Source organism: Phocoena phocoena, chromosome 7, assembly GCF_963924675.1.
Source record: "Phocoena phocoena chromosome 7, mPhoPho1.1, whole genome shotgun sequence".
NCBI classification, from domain to species: domain Eukaryota; kingdom Metazoa; phylum Chordata; class Mammalia; order Artiodactyla; family Phocoenidae; genus Phocoena; species Phocoena phocoena.
Genome location: NC_089225.1, coordinates 38,315,292 through 38,339,378, shown reverse-complemented (window position 1 = coordinate 38,339,378; position 24,087 = coordinate 38,315,292).

Sequence of the window (24,087 nt, the reverse complement as noted above, 5' to 3'; positions counted from 1 at the left end):
TCCATCTAACATGGGCCCAGATTTTCCAGTTTCTAATTGTATTATTAATTTTAAAAAATAATAAAAATGTACATTTCAAAACAGTTCAGGAAAAGCTCAGCATCGAATGAAGCTACAAATTATGAGTAATTTGTTAGGTACGTGGATTTCAAGTTCAAAAGTACCGTGAGATGGTTTCATAGTTAAAATAAAAATTTATAATACTTTTTTTCTTATCACATCAATAAATTCTTCTTGTGTTCTCACCTTCATTGCATTCAGATTTTAAAGCCATAGCTAAAGCTGCATGTTTTCTCCAGATTTTTTTTGATAATTTGTCAACTGGAAATGGAAGTCTAAAATTAAAGTCTTTAAAATTATATTATCTTAAGCAAGGATTTATAGAAAAAAAATCAACCCATATTGCTTTATTTTATTCAGCACATAAAGGCGAATTTAGTGCTCTTGCAAAGTTCACTATTCCAAAAAGTGGCAGGACTAAAATGGATTTAGTATAATCTGATATTCAATCTTAGAGTAGCCAAATTGCCTCAAGTCACGTGGAACAAGTGGCCTCATTACCCATTAAAATCTGAGTTAATCTGTTAGTTTTGAAACCAAGCAGGACCCTGTGGGGCTCCTGGGCACAGAAGACTTTACATGTCCCCTATTTCTTGTAGGGAATAGACTCCAGCCTCCATGACCTTCCCTGAATTCCAGAGGGCAGATTCAAATAGTTGCTAATCAGGGAAGGGAGGGGATGAAGAGATAAGAGAGGAGCAGCCAAGAAACAATAGTTCAGCCCTGGGGCAAGGTCTGGTTCCCCTTCGAGGGATACACATAACAATATCTTTTGAGCTCTTTATAGAACTAAAACCCCCAAATGGGAGACGGAGCATTCTTCATTCCAGAGAAGACCACTTGAGGCCAGATTAAAGGAACCAGAGAAGCTCATCAAGATATTACCTGAAGCCAAATTAAAGGAGTGAAGGCCCTGCACACAACCTAATCTTAACAGCAAACCCACACTTGAACTATTGCTATAGAACTCCTCACCAAATCCCCCCGGGTGGGGACACACAGTTTTCGAGGGCAGGAGCCCACTGTGTCCCCCTTTGCCTGTCAAAGCAATAAAGCTATTCTTTTCTACTTAACCCAAAATTCTGTCTGCCAGATTCGATTCAGCACTGGTGTACAGAGGCTGAGTTTTTGGCATCAGTTTCCATAAATCTAAAATCTGTTCTTGAAATGTATATTTAAAATATTTTAATATGACATGAAATGATAGCACTAAAATGATATAAATATATGTGATAGTTGGATACTCTCTTTTATATTATGAAGTATACATGTATTGGATAACAAAGCATTTGTGTATTTTGAAATTTTTGCACCAAAGATTGCATCAGAGTCTTTGAATGATAGGTAATGACTTTTATAATCTTAAATGAACTGACAACAATGTACATCATTGGATGATGAATAATTCCTATGTTTAGGAGTTGAACATATTTTGCCTATGGGCTTTCTTTGGACCCCAAAGATAAGATGATAAGATGAACCACCATGATCCTATATTCACTGATTTTACAACAACCAGGTATACTCAGTAATGTTATATGCTTGGTTAAAATTCTTTAATTACAAAGAAAAGAAATCCACTGAAGTTAGCCCAGGGTAAGAAGACTTTATTATAAGCTTATGCGTGGTAAAGGTCCAGAACTAGAATGAATAAGCATCATGAAAAGAAGCAACTCCAGTGACCACATTCTCTTCCTTTTTCTCTCATAGAGTAAATGATCACCTTTTTGAGTTTCTATTTTTCTTTGCATGTCTTTTCTGCTCTTCTCTCAATTGATTTACTGCCAATTGACTTACTCTGCTTACTCATACTTTATGGTAGCTCAAATATTTAACTTGAAGATTTGTTTATTCAATTTGAAAAGCAAATATTTACTAAGCACAACCTGTGTTCTAGGTACAGATGATTTCATTTTGCCATGGCTCCAACTCTGTCTCATTTTCTGTCAGTTTCTTTCCTCCTCTTATGCCTCTTACACAAGCCTATTACCTGCTTCTTTATGTTTCCAAATTTAAATTCTCCAAAAAGAAACTTGCTCTCTACTATAGAAGCTGTAAATTGTGGCTCAAGGGTTATTTCAAGCCATCCAGATCTGTTTTGTTTGAAACTGACACATTATTGGCCCCATAACAGGGTTTTATCCCGACATTTACAAGTTGAAAACTTCTTCTGGAAAAAAATTTTAATTTCTGCTACCCCTTGGAGGAAGGGGGCAGGGAGAATTTCTGGCAACACTAGCCATTCTTTTCAAAGTAACAATGAATTGGGGCTGATTAGCTACGGTGCTCTAGACAGAGCTTGTGTGTCCAGGTTGCCACTTCTCCCAGTTGTGCCCCACACTAAGCTGAAATTCTTTTGCCTTTTACCTTTGTCCTTATGCACTGACTTATTTTAGAGGAGAACCTCTAAGTAGCAGAAAGAAACTACTTGTTACCCTGGCCTCTTTTCAGTCTTTTATATTATCTGCCTGGCCTCTGGGAGCTTTCCAGTTTGCACCTCCTGGTTTATCTCATCTTGGCACACTAGGTACATCGCAACACAGTGGCCAGCCTGTAACTGAGCTTCTGTAGAAGAAACCACAGGCCCCTGATCCAGAAAGTGAGGGCGGCTTTAGAGCAGAAAACATAGCTACCTAACTAAAAGAAGCTACAGGTGATGCAATTTCCCTTGCCAATATATTAACATAGCTAATTTATCATAATGTTTAAATAACAAAAGAAAAATTCCATTGGAGGAAGATTCAACAACTTTTATCAGTAACACGGCTTAGAAATCCTACAACACTTTTCAGGGTGATAAGTCGGAAGACTGCAGGGTACAGATACCCAGTAGTAGCCTCAGAAGGGGATCATATGGAAGAGAAAGCTTGGTGGTACAAAGCCCTGAACTCTCACCATATTTTGAGAGCTGCTAAAAACCAAAATGTTTCTTCCTGGCAAGTAGATTTTACATTCTCTCTTCTAATATTCTAAAGCAGGGGTTGGCACACTACAACCCAGGGCCCAAATCTGGCCTGCTGCCTGTTTTGTAAACAAAGTTTTGTTGGAACACAGCTCTGACTATTTGTTTATTATTGTCTATGGCTGCTTTCACACTACAGAGTCAGAGTTGAGTAACTGTGACAGACTGACTGGCTCACAGAGCCTAAAATGTTTACTATGGGACACTTCACAGAGAAAGCTTGCCTATCCCTATTCTAAAGAAAGACATAATAAATATATTACAAATATGTTATATAAATATATTACAAAATGGCCCTTCTAATGCAATTAGGTAGGAGAATGGCCCTTCTCCTACTTAATCTAAATTCTGGCTCAGTTTAATTTAATCCCCTCATTTTGACTTTGGCTGAAATGAAGGACTATAACACAATATCACCAATGACATTTATTCATATTGAACTCTGTTAGCAAACAACCAATTCTAATTCTAATCCTAATTCACGTCCACCAATAACATTTGTAATTCACTATAAATAGAATTTCTTTTGGAAATAATTGTCAGTTTTAGTAATGCCTCCTGTGACATTTCCTACCTTTACTAGTCTCCACTAAGCCTTCCCCGTTTTTTTTACCAGTGAATGTGTATTATGATATAGACCCTCACCTAGACAGTCAGGTTGTTCAAGCATTGATGAAACAGGTAGTTTCAATTTATTCTAGCATAGGCTTTTAATGTATACTGTTAGAAACATAATTATCCTCTCAATGTATAGTTCTCTTTTTTCATTAACTGCAGAAAAAAAAAACAAAACACTTAAAATGAAAGTGGAAATAAAGTTTTCCTTTATCCCAGCAATAATCTACTAGAAAGTATATTGGAAAGCTACTCCCTGCATACAAATAACAAAGTATAAAATACTTCATAATTAACTAGAAATGCATAATATAGAGTGTATAGATATAACTATGAAATTCTATTGAAAGACTTAAAAGTTAAGTCAATAAATGTGGATGTGATGGTTAATTTTATGTGTCAACTTCACTGGGCATTGGGTTGCCCAGATAGTTGGTCAAACACTACTCTGGGTGTTTTTGTGAGAGTGTCTTTGCACGAGATTAACATTTAAATAGACTAAGTAAAGCAAATTGCCCCCCTAACGTAGGTCCTGCTCGTCCAACCAGTGAAGGGCTGAATAGAAAAGCTGATACTCCCCCTAGTAAGAGAGAATTCTTCCTGACTGATGGACTTGAACTGAAACACTGGCTCTTCCTGAGTCTCGAGCTTGCCAGCCTGCACACAGGAACTAAATCAGCAGCTCTGCTCGGTCTTCAGCTTACTGACTCACCCTACAGATCTCGGGACTCGCCCATCTCATAACTGTATATAATCATATATAAGTATACATCCTATTGATACTGTTTCTCTGGAAAACCCTGACGAATATGGAGGAGAAATACTTTGTTCCAGTTATTAGAGCCCAGTCAGGAAAATAATCAACCCAATCAGAGAGAGGTATAAAGCCCCTAACTAGATCACTGAGGTAAAAAAGAGAACTCTATAGAGTTCACAAGGATACCACTCCTAGGGCTGAGAAAACAAAGGAAAGAAGTTGGATTTATTAATACTTTGAAGTTTGTGGAGGTCTCACAGAACTGAAAGACCTTTGAGGAGGGGCCACTGGCAGAGGTCTCTGAGGGGACATAGTTAGGCTGATTCTGTGAAGGTGGGAAAATCTGCAAAATGAATACAGTTGCTGCTGCCAAAGGGCATAAGTGTTGCTAGGGAGATGCTCACAGGAACAGAAGTATACCTGGAGCCCACAGGAAGCAGATAAGAAGGAGCTAGTTCCTTGACCCTTCTCTTGCCTTATAGCCTCCCTTCAAGAAGCTGACACAAAGAGGAAATGTGGCTTGTAGAGCCCGAGCTCCAGCCTCACAAAGCAAGGGGTAGAAGGGTGGGTTTGGGTTTGAGAGACAATAACATAGTAAGTGGTACAACAGATGTCCATTTTCCCCAAGTACCTTTATAGATATAAATGGTTTGGGTGGCAGAATGATGGTAACTTAAGTATTTTAGAGTTCAACTGTAATTTAAAAAAAATTGGCAAAGATAATCAACAAGCATAATAAAAGTGACTTTATATTATGAACATGAAAATTCATGATAAACAATACTCCAAACAATACTCCACAATATAAATAGTGAAATTAATTAAATAAAACAAACTGTTGAGAAATAGACTCTGTTATATCTTCAAATTTGTAATGATTAATCAATACATGGTGTTAGGAAGAAATCTAAGATATCTTTATTGTATATATCACACTTGAAACCAAATTTATTTTCAGTTGAATTAAAATTTCAAGTATGTAAAATAAGGACACTAAAAAATAGAAGAAAATAATGGTTACCATTTACTTGTTCAGAGTATGGAAATAATATATAAGCATACAAAGAAAGGACAACTTCAAAGGAAGAGTTTGACTGACTACATATAATATGCAAATTTTGTAAACAAAGTCATTACGGGCTTCCCTGGTGGCACAGTGGTTGAGAGTCCGCCTGCCAATGCAGGGGACATGGGTTCGTGCCCCGGTCCGGGAGGATCCCACATGCCGCGGAGCGGCTGGGCCCGTGAGCCATGGCCACTGAGCCTGCGCGTCCGGAGCCGGTGCTCCGCAACGGGAGAGGCCACAACAATGAGAGCCCCGCGTACCGCAAAAAAAAAAAAAAAGTCATTATATGCAAAAATGAAAGGGTGATGGTACACAGGGACAATTTTGCAAATTTGTACAGAAAAAGAGACACAGTTCTTGTCATGCAGAAATTTTACAAATAAATGATAGATACAAACATTTCTCCTTAGAAAAATGAGCAAAGTATCTGAACATGGAATGAGAAGGAAGAAATAAAAATGGCAAAAAATATATGAAAAATTAATTCTCTTTAGTAATTAGAGAAATGCAGATAAGATGAAAAATTTTTATATATTTTTTGTATGAAATTGCCAAGGCGATAATAAGGACATTCCCACACTTAGCTGGCAGTATTAAATTGGCACAGCCTGCTTAGAATACATGATAACAAGACGTGCCTACAACCCTAAATAACTTTCTCATTTCTAGGTATCTAACCAGAGAAAATGAACAGAGGTGTAGTCAAAGGCTTGGTAAGGGTATATTCTATTATAGTAATAGAAAATTGTAAATAAACTCAATGTCTAACAATAAGTAAATTGTAGTAGAGCTATGTGATGAAATATGTTGCACTGATATGTTTTAGTTTTCTAAAATAAACATATGATAAACTCGGAAACCTTTCAAAACATGCAAAGTAAAAATTAAAAGCAAAATACAACATAATGTTTCGGGTATGATGTTAGATCTAATATACAAAAAATTAATAGTTATTGTCTCAGCATGGTGAAGTGATTAGTGATTGTTTTACTTCTTAAAATATTTTTTAAAAGTTGCCATTTATAAAATCATACTGCTAAAGTATAGTTGTTCTTTTCATATAAGAAGGAAATATTTACTCAGAGCTTGAACATCATTCTTAGAGCCAATAGGTTTCCTCATTACTCCCAAAACTAAATTTGGAGAGACTTGAGACTTCTTCTACAATAGCAAAATAAAAGAATTCAGACTTCTCTAAATTCAGACTTCAACTGCTAGTTCTCTAAATTTCAGTAGTATACAAGCATTTTTCTGAGCATTTGTCAGATATCAACTATCAAATTCTATTTTCTAGGTTAACTAATAGGTTAAATGCTAGTCATATGTTTATTATTTCAAGCTTAATTTTTGGACTTCTTCTCAGAGCTCCAGATTCACACATTTAACTGTCTACCCAGCACCTAATCTTAGAAGTTAAAGTTCACCAAATGACCACGTGTAAAAAAAGGAAATTTCTATTCCCTCTGCCATTTCTATATCCTTAGCACCCATGTGTCAGCAGCTTCCTTTTCCTCACTTTCTTAAGAACACATCTAATTATTCATGCCAAAATTTTCACATTTTTCTCAATCACCAGCTCCCTCCCTAATCTACCCAGCTGACCTAATCCAATGCTACTATCTGGGTCCAAGCCCCCAGCATTTTTCTTGAACTACTGAAACAGGCTTCTATCTGCTTTTCTTGCTTACACTATTGCTCACCCTCCCAATTGCCCAGTTGTTATGAAACAGCTACAGTAGCTATTTAAAAATATCAGTTAGATGACATCATTCTCTGGCTTAAAAATCTCCAAAAGTTTGTCTTAATTTGGGTTTCCCCAGAAGCAGACCTTGGTAAGGGATGAAGTACAAAGAATTTATTTGACAGCTGATCCCAAGGAATACCAGTCAGACTGGGGACATAAGACAGAAAAAGGGAAGAAGCCATAAACAGTGCATTACTAAGCAAACTGCCACTGTGAGCAAGTGAAGATGAATCCTATAGGGAATTCTAGAAGCCAGAATAGAACATGTGCCTCATGTAATCCCACTTAGCTGAGCAAAGAAGTCAGTTCCTGTTAAGATATTTGTTGAGGTTGTTCCTACAAGGGATGGTGGTTGGGGACTGTAGGCATTGATTCCCCAGCATTTCTGGCCTGCCACTCATTCATGTGGAACAGCCTCTGTGGACCAAGAGGGAGAGACCAAGACAGAGAGAGAGAGAGCACTCAAGCAAAGAGTCATAGACACTGACAACTGGAAGGCAGGCCTGAGGGCCTAGAAAAGTATGTTCCATCAAGGATGGAACCCTGAGAGCTAAATGATACTGCACCTTTTGTACCACTCTGATCCATGCATGACTTACTTAATCTCAGGAAAATGGCTTGTATTCTTTACATACATACAGACATACAACAGTACGAGTCCATTCCTGAAATTGATCTCAAGGTGGAGATTAATATCTATCATCTTCCTCTATCACTGCCTCTACATTCCATTTAACGTTGGTCAGCCTTGATGTTGAATTAAGTTAGAGCTCTTCAACCTCAGCACTATTAACATTTTGGGACAAATAATTCTTTGTTATGGGAAATGCCCTGGGCATTGTAGGATGTCAGGTATCATCCCTGACCTCAACCCACAGATACCAGTAGTACACCTTCCCCCAAATTGTGATCATAAAAGTCTCCAGATATTGCCAAATGTCCCCCAGGGGAAAAAATTTTCCCCTTCTCCAAGCTGAGAATCACTAGGTGAATAGCCTTTTGGGTCATCATTACCTTCTACCCTTAGGGGTTTGAACATCTCATTACTGTACACTTGTCAGGCTGAATCTGGCAGGCTGTAGCTGTTGTAATTGCCTAATCATGGCTATTGATGGGCAAAAATAAAACAAGAGAAGCCCTAACAAGTTCCCTGAGTTCCGAGCATAATCATGTCTGCCTCCATTATATAGGATCATCACTATTTCTTCATGAAAATCAGGCTTAATTCTTTATGCCAGTAAAGCGATTCCATTCTTTACCTGTACTTACTGGTGTGAAGACCGATAAATGACCAGGTGGCCACCATAGCTTTAGGTTTATTGGAACCTTACCTGCATCTCCTGGTGGAAGGCCATATCACGTCATGCCTGGAACCAAGATCTCTAGTCCAAATGAGCCTAAAGTTGTAGAGATGAAAAGTACAAACTGACAATTAGATAGTCCACTCTTACTTCCACCTCTCTGTTCCCAGACCTTACGATTCTACCTATTGGGACATAACGCCATATAATAGCTGATAATTCAAAGTATATGCTGCAGCTTGAAAGAAAATGTCCCAACTCCATAAGATTGGCATTCTAGGTATACCTTTTGGAGGCCATCTGTATTAGTTTTCTATAGCTATGTAACAAATTACCACAAACTTGGTAGCTGAAAATAACTCCCATTTATTAGCTCACTTCTGTAGGTCAGAAGTTCAGTATAGCTTGGCTGGATTCAAGGTATCACAAGGCTGAAATTGAAGAGTTGGTTGTGCTTAGTTCTAATCTGGAGGCTCAGGGACAAAAAATCCACTCCCAAGCTCATTCAGGTTATTGGCAGAATCCAGTTCCTGGTGGTTTTAGGACTAAAGTCCCCTGTAAAGTCCTTGCTAGATGTCATCAGGGTGCTACATTCAGCTCATCAAGGGTGTCTGAATTCCTTGCCAAGTGGCCACTTCCATCTTCAAGTCAGCAACAGTACACCAAATCATTCTGGTGCTTTGAATCTCTAACTTCCCCTTCTGTCACCAGCCAGAGAAAACTGTGTGCATATAAGGGCTCATGTGACTAGATCCATCCAGATAATCACACTATCTTAAGATCAACTGATTTGGAATATTAATCACATAAGCAAATCCCTTTACAGAAAAGCTAGATTAGTGTTTGATTGAATAAGTGGGAGAAAATGTGTTGTATACACCAGGGGATGGAACTCTTGGGGACCCATCTTAGAATTCTGCCTATCGCACCATCCCAATGTTCTATCAGTCTCTCAGCTTCACCATGATATGGTACAAGGCAGAAGCAGTGGGGTCCATGGTCATACGCTCATTATCACACCTCCTTCAAAAAGAGTGGATTCCTTGGTCCAAGGCTGTATTATGCTGAGTCCCATCCTGATAAATCAAACACTCGGAACCCTTGAATAGTGGTGCTAGCTGAGGCACTGTTGGCATGAAATGTAAACCCATATTCATAATATGTATCCATCTAAATAGTGTTGAATTGATGCCCCTCTAAAGATGGAAGAGGTCTGATGTGATCAACTTGCTCCAAGTTACTTGTTAATCTCCTGGAAGAATGGGGTCTCAGAGTGCTTTCTGAGGCTGGTTAGATGTTTGGCAACAACGGTAGCTAGGTCAGCCTTGGACCTATATATATTCCCCATCCTTGCTCCCAGAGCCTCTCCAATTTGGGCCTATTGCGCAAGCAGTGAAGTGGTTGAGGGCAGAAATTGGCTGATCTCTGTGGGATGATCACTCTAACCACTGATTTTCAGTACAGTGGATGTTTCTGGTCGTCATTAATGTGACACAAAAAGATCCACACATTTTGTGCTCATTCCTATAGCTCTATCCACCTGCTCCTTTCCCAGACCTTACTGCACTGGATCTTCAAGGCCTGCTCCTTCCACGTCCCTGACCAATCAACCAAACTATTTGCCACTGATGGAGAATCTGTGCATATCCTTAATCTCAACCACTTCTCTCTCCCCTCTAAATTGATGACTAGGAGTCCTGCTCAAAGTTCTGCCGATTGGGAGGATCACCCCCTCATCACTGTCTTTCAGGACCACTGCTACCTAGAGCTATAATGTATCAGTAACCAATTTTAAGCTTTTAGCATGCTAACAAGCCAATCCATCTTCTTTTAAACAGCTTTATTGAGATATAAAGCATGCACCATACAATTCGCCCACCCATTTAAAGTATACAACGCAATGACTTTTAGTATACACACAAAATTGTGCATTCACCATCACAGTGTGGCCGTTTTAGAACATTTTCATGACCCTCCTTCCAAAAAAGTGCTATCCATCATCCACCAAACCTTCCATCTCCCCCAGCCATGGGCAATCACTAATCTGCTTTCTGTCTCTGTAGATTTGCCTACTCTGGACATTTCATATAAGTGGAATCATAGAATATGTGGTCCTTTCTAACTGACTTCTTTCACTTGGCATAATATTTTCAAGATTAATCTATATCGTATCATGTATCAGTACTACTTTCTTTATATGGTTGAATAATATTCCAGTTATGGATATACCACATGTTTTATTCCATTCATCAGCTGATGACATTTGGATTGCTTCCACTTTTTGGCTTCTATAAATAATGTTGCTACGAACATTCATGTACAAATTTTTGTGTGGGTCAGTACACCTTTGAACCCAGCCAGGATTTTTCCTCCTCTATCAGACAGACTTAATAAACACCTTATTAAATTCTGTATGTAATTATACTGAGGGAGAGTCACTGGTGCAAGGAACGTCATTGGGTTCTGAGCCAGCTGCTCAGTGCTGATCCCAAATGTAGCACTCCTCTTATATGGTGGATTGCTGCTGTTCCTGCCAGACCTTATAACTTGATGGGTGATATTCTGTGGTCAGTTACTTTCTCTACCAGGGCCCAATACCATGGCAGGAGATGCTTTTTGAACAATGTAGGTTTCTCTTCTGTATAATGTCTGATCTTGCTCTAGAACCTAAAGACTCTGCTTTGAAATCTCTTATTGGGGGTTGCCTGAGACTCAACATGTTGCCATTATTTACCACAAATACTTAAAGAACTCTGGAATTTGCCAGACCTTGTGCATCAAGTGGCAAGACTGCTTGCACCACAATCTGAATTTGTCACAAAATTGTCTCTTGCTGTAGATCCTACTAAAAAATGGCAGCCTTTTAGGTAGCCTGATACATGGATCTAAGAATACTTCTAAGTGTGGCACCAGCAGTTTTTGCTACAGTTTCCACTGTATTCAAAACTAAAAGCTGAACAATGTGTGCATGGCATGCAAATCACTTCATGAACTGTCCTTTCGCATCTCCCCGACCTTAGCTCCTATCACTCCCCCTTTTCTTACAAAATTTGATCCACCTTCTGGCCTTCACACATTCTGTGCCTCTGACCTGAATGCCTGTACATCTCCTCAGACTGTCTCCTTCTCAGGAGTCAGGTCTCTGTTCAAATACCACCATAGATTCAGAGAGCCCTTCCCGGACTGCCTGTAAATTAGTTCTTCCTTCCACTCACTTCTCCTTGCTTTGCATTACTTTTCATTCTAATCCCCTCTTTCATTTCTCTATAGAACTTATATCTAAAATTATAACATATTTTTAGTTATTTATTTTTTCCCATAAGAATGTAAGCTCCACAGAAGCATGGAACTTGCCTGCCTGGACCACTGGTATATGCCTTCCATCTAGCACAGGTGTTGAAGGAGGGAATGAAGAAAATAGAGGGATTATCATAGATAGTCATTTTATAGAAAGAAGAAACTGACATTTTAACTGAATAAATAAATGTATATCAGGGTGTAGGATTAAAAACTTGGATGGGTATTAGAATAAAGAATCTCAGGTGTGAATACTTAATACAAAAGAATAAACCTTCAGCACATTTTAATGGAACACAATAATAGGAGTTGAGACCTATAACCAAACCTTACCTCAGGATTTTATGACAAGTAACTATTTGAGAACATTTTTTTCTAAATGCTCCATTATGTTTAGCGAAAACTTATTAAGAATGGAACCATTCTTATTTTAAGACATGCAGAGTTAATGACCTTACTTAACCAGATCTGCATTGCCCCCATTATGAAGTAGCTTATAGCTATTACTTAACAGTATCAAAATGTGTATATCTGGAGATTAATGAGTCTGAAGGAGTGTATCTTAACAGTATTAAAAATTATGAGTTTCTCATTTAGAAGTTTTATTTGAAGATGTATATACCTCAATTTTTTTGTTGGGCTCTACCTCAGTGAGGTGAATGTAAATTTTCAATAGTTTCATCAAATGTCCCCAGACACTTCACTTAAGTTTATACACAGAAAAATGGATGTATTATCTCTAGGATGAGGAAGGGATGACTGGACAGAAATTGTGACCAAAACCTAAGAATTTTTGTTTGTTCGCAAGCTCAAACAAAGACAAGAGTGTCAATAGATTTATAGTGTCCAGAACTAGGCCATAGATGACACTCTCTATTTTGTACTGCCCAGACTCTCCAAATGAACTGTGTTCCCATTAAGAGATATCAGCCAAATGAAGCCTATAGGTAAGACAATGGTCAGGCTAGCAAAGGGTTTGGAAACAATGACAGAGGATAGAGGTGTTTAGCAAAGAGCAAGCAAAAGCTTAGATGGGAGTGTGGTAATGGTCTTTAGTACTTAAATAGAGCTTACATATAAAACTAAGAACAATTAATAATATTTATAAGGCACTGAATTGTAGTTCAGTCTGTGGAGAATCTTTCTGACAAGCAGAGGTGTTTCAACACTGATCAATTCTTCCCTACCTACCCTCAGTGAGGTGGGATTTTCAACCTCAGGCAGTTAAAAGAATGAGCAAAACTGTATTTCAGAAGAATACAAGTGTTTACCAATTGATACTATAATGGTAGACATACATCATTATAAATTTGTCCAAACTCAATGAATGTACAACACCAAGAGTGAACCCTAATGTGAACTATGGACTTTGGGCCCAAACATAATGATGTGTCAATGTAGGTTCATCAGTTGTAATAAATGTATCACTCTGATGGGGGAGGTTATGCATGAATGGGAGATGGCGAAATCACTGTACCATCCACTCAATTTTGTCAAGAACCTAAATCATTCTAAAAACTAAAGTCTATTAACATATTCTAAAAAAATTCAGTCGGGTCAGAATTAGTGTTCAAGATTAGAATTCATGAAGCCTGAGTCGTCAGAAGGTCTTTGAAACTGTGTGGAGAGAAATGGGAATGAAAACAATCGGGAACATTGATTGGCAGAGGGTAAGGGAGAAAAGGTAGTCCTGGCCCATTTGATTACATTCTGGATGTGGATGAATGTTTCCAAAGGTGGCTACAATGGTATCCTATCTTGCAACCTTTGGTGATGAGATACTGTGGCTCCTCTAATCAAGAAATGGAGTCTATTTTTATTGTCCCCCACTCCACTCCTTGATTTAGACTGCTTGGGACTTGTTTCAATAAATAGAATGTGGAAGAAGTGATGATGTACCTGTTCTGGATCTGGACTCTAAGATGCCCGGCAGCTCTGTCTTCTCTCCTGGAAGGCAGATGCCATGCTACAGGGAGTTACAGATTAGCTTGATGGGGAGAGAACCATGTAGAGGCTAAAGGATGAGATACCACAAGGAAAGAGAGATGATGTGGGGAAGTATCAAATTGCCTTTGTGAATCTTCAGGTCCAGCCTGGCCTCCAGATGAATGCAACCAAGTGAATGACCCCACTGACAATATGCAGTTAGAGCAACAACCCTAATCTGCGGGGATTTCAAGATGGGATTAGTGATTTCATAATAAATCATCTCTTTGTCTCTGTCTGTCTCTCTGTCTCTGTCTCTTTCTTTCTTTCTGCATGCATATACTAAGGAAAGACCAAGTAAGAACACAGCTAGAAGTCAGCTGTCTGCAAGCCAAGAAGAGAGCTCTCACCAGGAACCAAATTGGCTGACTGGAACCTTGATCTTTGACTTCCCATTTTACAGAACAGTGAGAAATAAATTTCTTATGTTTAATCCACCCAGTCTTTGGTATTTTTTTATAGCAGCCTCAGCTGACTAAGGAAGGGGAATTGGTCTGGGTGATCTGTTGCTTTCTGATTCCAGAATTTACTCAAAGTTGCTTAGGTTTAAGACTTAGGAAAATTGAGAACACTTTTCTAGTTTTCTTGATAGCCAATAAATATTTAAAACATATTTTAAGTAACAGTATTACATGATACTAAGTTTGTTTTATCAATATATAAATGCTTCGGTCCCCCTAAATCCTGAAAAACAGGATTACACTTGTTCACTCTCTTTCTAACTCCAGCTTGGTAGTATTAATCCACTGGTTTGCAACAGAGAACTGTATACTTAGATTCTGAATCTCTGTAAAGAAAATAGATAAGAATACAAAATTCATATACAGACTCTAATGTAAGTAAAGAATGATAATGTGATGATGAACTCAACAAGAAATCAGATCTCTGTAAAAAGTTGATAAGAAATGAAACAGATAAAAAGAGAAAAGGTAAGATGAAGGGGAAAACCATTTTGAATTTTTAAATATATTTTAATCTATCAGCAATATCATTGAATAAGATAACACAATAACTATATGTCTGCATGTGAAATGGTTCAGATAATTTTGTAAGGATGAAGGAACCTGGAGGATCTTTGAAAGTCACATTCTTATAAGATACCATCATTTATATAAGATAAGAAAGGGAACAATTTCTGTGCATAGAGAAAGCAGTACAAACAGTATAGAGAAATTGCCAGTGTTTGCTAGATAAGATCAGATTAGGAAAACCATTGGGTATTCTCTGCCTCTACCTCAGATAAGCAAAGGAGTAAGGGGGCAACGTTAAAGAGAAAGGAATATAAATTAGGACTGGGGAGGAAAATAATCTGTAGGAGATGGCCACAGCTAAACAAGCCTTTTCTTCCCTCTATTATGCTGTGGGTGCAAAGTAATAAGGTAAAACATGGTGTAAAGAAAACTAAAATTTCTATTATTTTGTGATTCTGAAGAAATTGTGTAGAGAAATATTTTTCATAGTAAATGAAATTCTCCCATTCCATCCTTCTAATGGGTATTTTATGTCCTTTAGCTTCCTTTCCTCTTCCTTTGCAAGACTTCCATCTTTATCATATTTTTACAAAGAATCGAAGAGTTTCACAACAAAAACCCAGGAGTGAAGGAAAGTAAAATAATATATGTCTTTATAATTTTGTCTCTTCTACATCATATAAATACTAGATGGAGATGGTTTTACAGCCAATATATAGTGTTCAAAGTGGCTTTACTCATAATATTCCCACACTGGAGACAACCCAAATGTCTATCAAAAGGAGAATTGAAATATACATTGAGGTATATTCGTACAATGGAATAGGACATAACAATAAAATAGAATAATCTGTTGTATTAGCTAAATAGAGCCTTTTAGGTGTAGCAAGCAAGCAAACAAATAACACCAGACAAATACCAGGCACAAGAAAAATATGGATGAATCTCATGGACATGTGAAGTGGGAAGAAAAAAGCCAGATGTACAAAAAGGTTAATACTGTATGTATGACTTCACATACAGAAAGTTCAAGAACAGGCAAAACTAACTGATGATGATAGAAGTCAGAATAGTGGTTACCTCTTGGGGGAAGTGGTATAAACAAGACAGGCACAAAGGAATCTCATGGAGTGCTGGAAATGCCTTATATCTTTATCTGGGTGGTGGTTAAAAGGTGTAAACATGCAAATAATTCTTAAACTGCGTACTTAAGAGTACCGTACTTTATACACTTTACTATTTATATTATATCTCAATTTAGAAAGAGATAGAGATTGAAAAAAGGTAGAGGTTCTGGGGTAAATGTGTTAATTTCGAAGAACCCTGGTGTGAGCACTTCAAAAGAAAGACTGTGGTCCCCCAGAGCAGCTGAGCCTGAGAAACAAAAAAGGCTTGTGTAACTGACAATTGGAAGAACTATTCTGCATATATTAAGACATCACAGACAGAGAAAACAAATAATGGTTTCAATTATGAGCCCTAAATAAAGAGCCACAAGGGTGGAAGCTTCAAATTGTAGGCTTTGGCTTGCAATTTACCTACTTCTCACATGGGCAACTCTACATTGCAATTTCCAACAATGGTAGTAGCAGAAATTTATTTGTTCAACAGTGGTGAGTAATTCTTCTAAGAATTTCAGAAGGACAGCTAATAAGAAAATATATATAAAAAATAATTACCAGGAAAAGCAGAATACTAATAAGACATAGATAAAAGCCATGAAGATAAAGGCAATAAAGACTGATAATTTGCTATGATTACACTTTAAATTTGATTCAGCTTCTCAGCAGCCAGTGAAGAGAGGCAAAGCTAATCAGTGTTTTAATTCTCATTATCTGGAAAGAAGACAAATATCAATCTCCCAAAGGAAATAAAAATTTGCCTGGAATTAAATTTATGTTTAAACCCATGCTAAGTGATACCCACTGAATCCAATGATATGGTAAAGCAGAAGATCATTTAAAACTGAAAATACCTGGGGCTTCCCTGGTGGCACAGTGGTTGGGAGTCTGCCTGCCGATGCGGGGGACACGGGTTGGTGCCCCAGTCCGGGAGGATCCCACATGCCGCGGAGTGGCTGGGCCCGTGAGCCATGGCTGCTGAGCCTGCGCGTCCGGAGCCTGTGCTCCGCAACAGGAGAGGCTACAGCAGTGAGAGGTCCGCGTACCACAAAAAAAAAAAAAAAAAAAAACCTGGACTACGATCAAGAATTCATCATTCTCCAGTTGGGTAATTCTAACCTTTATGAATATCAGTTTTCCTTTCTTTAAAATAATAATGATAATAATATTAACAGATAACACAAATACCCTTGCTATGTGCTGGGTGCTAAATTAATTCTATCCTCACTAAAGCTCTATTAATATGGGCCTTTATAATCATTTTACTGATGATGAAATTAGGGCTCAGAGAGGTTAAATGACTTGTCCCAAGTCACAGATACAATAAAACAAAGATAGTCATTCTTATTCAGTTTTCCTCACCAAGTGATTGTGCAAATTACATGTGATGTTTGGTTAGTCTTTCTGAAAATACTCTATAATTTAAAATTTTTAAATGGACAAATAACTACTTTGTACCTATTTATAAGCAAGGCATTTTACTAGACAAACTGCAGTCCACAAAGATGTAAATGGTACTCTGCGTTGATTTAATAAAAGGTCATGACTCTAAAGACAATGACCATGACAGTCCCTCATATAAAGATGTCTTCCCTTCACTCCATCCTTTCCTATACTTTTCCAAGAATTTTGCTGATCTTTTCCATATACTCATTATCCTCTCCTTATTCTTCAATTCTCTTTTCCCAGCTCTCTTTCTTTTCTATTTGGTATTAATTGAAATAATGGATGCTATTATAAAATAACAAAGATATAAGTAAGAAGACAAAGTCAATGGAACTTAGTGAAACACATTCAGAATACTTGTGATGAGAGTAACCCATAATAATACAAAAATTTTAATTAGATAAAAGTTCTTAAAATGTACTGTAGATTGCCAGTAATTTAATCTCATTAGAGGGAATAAAGAAAAAGTGAAGACAGTAATAATACACAACTTTTGAAAATTTTTATTTCTTTGGTGTAATTGGTGGGGATCTTCAGGTTAAAAGAAAGAATTTTTCAATGAAGTAATATTAAAGCATATTTTTATGATAAAGGGAATAATTAATTAGAAGGGAGAAATTACTGATGCAAAAGAAACAGGGGTTATTTGAGGGATAAAATCCTTGAGCAAGTAAGAGGTGATAGGATCCAGTAGATAACTAGAGGGATGGATGTTTAATTAACCATTCCTGAAATGACATATCTCTGGTTTTCCTTAAGAAAATATCAAAAACCCTACCTTAATACCAGTTTTAGGTGGCAGGACATATTTAAAGTGATGAAAGGGAAAAACCTACAACCAAGATTACTCTACCCAGCAAAGATCTCATTCAGATTTGACAGAAAAATTAAAACCTTTACAGACAAGAAAAAGCTAAGAGAATTCAGCACTACCAAACCAACTTCATCAGAAATGCTAAAGGAACTTCTCTAAGCAGGAAACACAAGAGAAGGAAAAGACCTACAATAACACACTCAAAACAGTTAAGAAAATGGTAAAAGGAATATACATATCGATAATTACCTTAAATGTAAATGGCTAAAATCCTCCAAACAAAAGACATAGACTGGCTGAATGGATACAAAAACAAGATCCATATATATGATGTCTACAAGAGACCCACTTCAGCCTTAGGGACACATACAGACTGAAAGCGAGGGGATGGGAAAAGATATTCCATGCAAATGGAAATCAAAAGAAAGCTGGAGTAGCAATTCTCATATCAGACAAAATACACTTTAAAATATACTAATATGAGAGAAAAAGAAGGACACTACATAATGATCAAGGGATCAATCCAAGAAGAACATATAACAATTGTAAATATTTCTGCACCCAACATAAGAGCACCTCAATATATAAGGCAAATGCTAACAGCAAAAAAAGGGGAAATCGACAGTAACACAATCATAGTAGGGGACTTTAACACCCCACTTTAACCAATGGACAGATGGTCCAAAATGAAGATAAATAAGGAAACAGAAACTTTAAATGACACATTAAACAAGATGGACTTAAATGATATTTATAGGACATTCCATCCAAAAACAACAGAATACACTTTCTTCTCAAGTGCTCATGGAACATTCTCCAGGATAGATCACAGCTTGGGTCACAAATCAAGCCTTGGTAAATTTAAGAAAATTGAAATCATATGAAGTATCTTTTCCGACCACAACCCTATGAGACTAGATATCAATTACAGGAAAACACCTGTAAAAAATACAAACACATGGAGGCTAAACAATACGCAACTCAATAACCAAGAGATCACTAAGAAATCAAAGAGGAAATCAAAAAAAACCTAGATACAAATGACAGTGAAAACACACTGACACAAAACCTATGGGATTCAGCAAAAGCAGTTCTAAGAGGAAAGTTTATAGCAATACAGTCCTACCTCAAGAAACAAGATAAATCCCAAGTAAACAACCTAACCTTACACCTAAAGCATTAGAGAAAGAAGAACAGAAAAAACCCAAAGTTAGCAGAAGGAAAGAAGTCAAAAAGATCAGATCAGAAATAAATGAAAAAGAAATGAAGGAAACGACAGCAAAGATCAATAAAACTAAAAGCTGGTTCTTTGAGAAGATAAACAAAATTGATAAAACATTAGCCACACTCATCAAGAAAAAAAGGGAAAGACTCAAATCAACAGAATTGTAAATGAAAAAGGATAAGTAACAACTGACACTGCAGATATACAGAGGATCATGAGAAAATACTACAAGCACTCTATGCCAATAAACTGGACAACCTGGAAGAAATGGACAAATTCTTAGAAAAGCACAACCTTCCAAGATTGAATCAAGAAGAAATAGAAAATATGAACAAACCAATCACAAGCACTGAAACTGAGACTGTGATTAAAAATCTTCCAACAAACAAAAGCCCAGAACCAGATGGCTTCATGGGCTAATTATACCAAACGTTTAGAGAAGAGCTAACACCTATTCTTCTCAAACTCTTCCAAAATATAGCAGAGAGAGGAACACTCCTAAACTCGTTCTACGAGGCCACTATCACCCTGATAACAAAACCAGACAAAGATGTCACAGAAAAAGAAAACTACAGGCCAATATCACTGATGAACATCGAAGCAAAAATCCTCAACAAAATACTAGCAAACAGAATTCAATAGCACATTAAAAGGATCATACACCATGATCAAGTGGGGTTTATCTCAGGAAGGCAAGGATTTTTCAATATAAGCAAATCACTTACTGTGATACACCATATTAACAAATCAAAGGATAAAAACAATATGATAATCTCAATAGATGCAGAAAAAGCCTTTGACAAAATTCAACCCCCATTTATGATAAAAACCCTCCAGAAAGTAGGCATAGAGGGAACTTACCTCAACATAATAAAGGCCATATATGACAAACCCACAGCCAACATCGTTCTCAATGGTGAAAAACTGAAACCATTTCCACTAAGACCAGGAAGAAGACAAGGTTGCCCACTCTCACCACTACTATTCAACATAGTTATGGAAGTTTTAGCCACAGCAATCGGAGAAGAAAAAGAAATAAAAGGAATCCAAATGGGAAAAGGAGAAGTAAAACTGTCACTGTTTGTAGATGTCATGATACTATACATAGAGAATCTAAATATGCTACCAGAAAACTTCTAGAGCTAATCAATGAATTTGGTAAAGTAGCAGGATACAAAATTAATGCACAGAAATCTCTTGCATTCCTATACACTAATGATGAAAAATCTGAAAGACAAATGTAGGAAATACTCCCATTTACCATTGCAACAAAATGAATAAAATACCTAGGAATAAATCTACCTAAAGAGACAAAAGATATGTATGCAGAAAATTATAAGACACTGATGAAAGAAATTAAAGAGGATAAAAATAGATGGAGAGATATACCATGTTCTTGGATTTGAAGGATCAACCTTGTGAAAATGACTATGATTCCCAAAGCAATCTACAGATTCAGTGCAATCCCTATCAAACTAACAATGTCATTTTTCACAGAACTAGAACAAAAAATTTCAACAATTTGTATGGCAACACAAAGGACCCTGAATAGCCAAAGCAATCTTGAGAAAGAAAACCAGAGCTGGAGGAATCAGGCTCCCTGACTTCAGACTATACTACAAAGGTACAGTAATCAAGACAGTATGGTACTGGCACAAAAACAGAAATATAATCAATGGAACAGGATAGAAAGCTCAGAGATATATCCACACACGTATGGTCACCTTATCTTTTATAAAGGAGGCTAGAATATATATAATGGAGAAAAGACAGCCTCTTCAATAAGTGGTGCTGGGAAAACTGGACAGCTACATGTAAAAGAATGAAATTAGAACACTTCCTAACACCACACACAAAAATAAGCTCAAAATGGATTAAAGACCTAAATGTAAGGCCAGACACTATAAAACTCTTAGAGGAAAACATAGGCAGAAAACACTTTGACATAAATTATAGCAAGATCCTTTTTGAGCCACCTCCTAGAGAAATGGAAATAAAACCAAAAATAAAAAAATGGGACCTAATGAAACTTTAAAACTTTTGCACAGCAAAGGAAACCATAAAGAAGACGAAAAGACAACCCTCAGAATGGGAGAAAATATTTGCAAATGAAGCCACAGACAAAGGATTAATCTCCAAAATTTACAAGCCACTCATGAAGCTCAGTATCATAAAAACAAACAACCCAATACAAAAATGGGCAAAACACCTAAACAGACATTTCTCCAAAGAGGATATACAGATTGCCAACAAACACATGAAAGAATGCTCAATATCACTAATCATTAGAGAAATACAAATCAAAACTACAATGAGGTATCACCTCACACCAGTCAGAATGACCGTCATCAAAAAATCTACATGTATAGCTGGCTCACTTTGTCATACAGCAGAAAGTAACACATGAGTGTAAAGCAATTTTACTCCAATAAAGATGTTAAAAAAATTTTTTTAATTTTTTAAAAATCTACATACGATAAATGCTGGAGATGGTGTGGAGAAAAGGAAACCCTCTTGCACTGTTGGTGGGAATGTCAATTGATACAGCCACTGTGGAGAACAGTTTGGAGGTTCCTTAAAAAACCGAAAATAGAACTACCATATGACCCAGCAATACCACTACTGGGCATATACCCTGAGAAAACTATAATTCAAAAAGAGTCATGTACCACAGTGTTCATTGCGGCACTATTTACAATAGCCAGGCCATGGAAGCAACCTAAGTGTCCATCAACAGATGAATGGATAAAGAAGATGTGGCACATTCATAAATGGCATATTACTAAGCCATAAAAAGAAATGATATTGAGTTATTTGTAGTTCAGTGGATGGACTTAGAGTCTGTCATACAGAGTGAAGTAAGTCAGAAAGAGAAAAACAAATACCGTGTGCTAACACATACAGATGGAACCTAAAAAAAAAAAAAAAATAGGTCCTGAAGAACCTAGGGCCAGGACAGGAAAAAAGACGCAGAGGTAGAGAATGGACTTGAGGACACGGGGAGCGGGAAGGGTAAGTGGGGACGAAGTGAGAGAGTGGCATGGACATATATACACTACCAAATGTAAAATAGTGGGAAGCAGCCGCATAGCACAGGGAGATCAGCTCGGTGCTTTGAGACTCCCTAGAGGGATGGGATAAGGAGGTTGGGAGAGAGATTTAAGAGGGCGGAGATATAGGGATATAATGTCTATGTATAGCTGATTCACTTTGTTATACAGCAGAAAATAACACAACATTGTAAAGCAATTATACTCCAATGAAGATGTTAAAAAAAAAAAAAAAAAAAACAGTTTTAATAGTGTATTTTGCTGCTTGGTGGCAAAAGCATCCTAACCGGTTCAATGAGCATTGGAGGCATGTGCATGGAGTTTGAAAGATTTGATGATAAAAAGACAAGGTAAGGGCTTCCCTGGCGGCGCAGTGGTTGGGAGTCCGCCTGCCGATGCAGGGGACACGGGTTCAGGCCCCAGTCCAGGAGGATCCCACATGCCGCGGAGCGGCTAGGCCCACGAGCTATGGCCGCTGAGCCTGCGTGTCTGAAGCCTGTGCTCCGCAACGGGAGAGGCCACAACAGTGAGAGGCCCGCATACCACAAAAAAAAAAAAACACAAGGGAATTGTCTCCTGGTGGCTTCTATGTTATCAGTGAAGCAAGAATAGATGTTACTGACTGTCCTTGAGGAAAATGAGAGGGTTTAAGATGTTTGAGAGAGGGGAAATAGGAAAGAATCATCTTGATGAGTAGACCAGCAAATTTACTAGGGAATTAGAGGATTGCTTAGCACTCCTGAGTGCCCACTGAAGATTAGTGACTAGAAATCTAAAGCGCAAAACAGTCAGTATGGTTCTGTTTTCTCTCCAGGCATGTTCAGATATTCAGGTGTATGTACAGAGTAAGCAGAGTGCTGTGCATAATCAGGTTTGGCATTTTGCCAGGCAAGTTTTGAAAGCACTGGAGAAAGGCAAAGGAGTTCAGGGCTTCTACAAGGGAGGGATTAAAGTGATTAATCATGGAAGCTAGCATGGTTAAAGAGAAAATTGAGAATAAGGTAAGGCAGATGATGGTGAATAATAGGTTGGGTCAAAAGATTGGATGCTTCAGTGAAGCCAAAAGAATTGCTGGAGAGAAGAAGCTAAAGTGAATACAAAAGAGCATGGAGGTGGTCAGAGGAGGGTGCTTATATATGACATTTTTGAGAGGCTAAGTACTGAACACATCAATAAAATGGAGGGTAAAATCATGGGAAAATGATAGGCATAAAGTTGGAAAGTGAATGAGCTAGGTACTAAGATATTTAACGACTAAGAGAACTTTCAGAACTTTGGATGACAGCAAAATGGAGAACTAATAGGAAATCTAGTCTGAAATCAGGCACTCCAAAGGACTGTCTTTAAGAAAAGGGAGCAGAAAAGGGAAATGGGCTGAAATTGGTAATGAGAATTAAGGAAAAAAATTATTCCACCTCCAAGTCTACAGTAATGGAATGTGACAGAAAAACCAGGCACAAACTGATAATGCTGTGGGAAAAAGTTAGCTAAATTCTATGAACTTTAGTTTCTTTAACTATAGAATGTGGCTAATATTAACTGTCGAGAGTAGTTTGAGGATAAAATGAGATACCATATAAAACACAAGAAGGTTGTCAGTATTATAGGACAAAAAACATAGTCATATCCCTATAACTCACATTTTAAAGTGCCACCCATAATATTAAATATA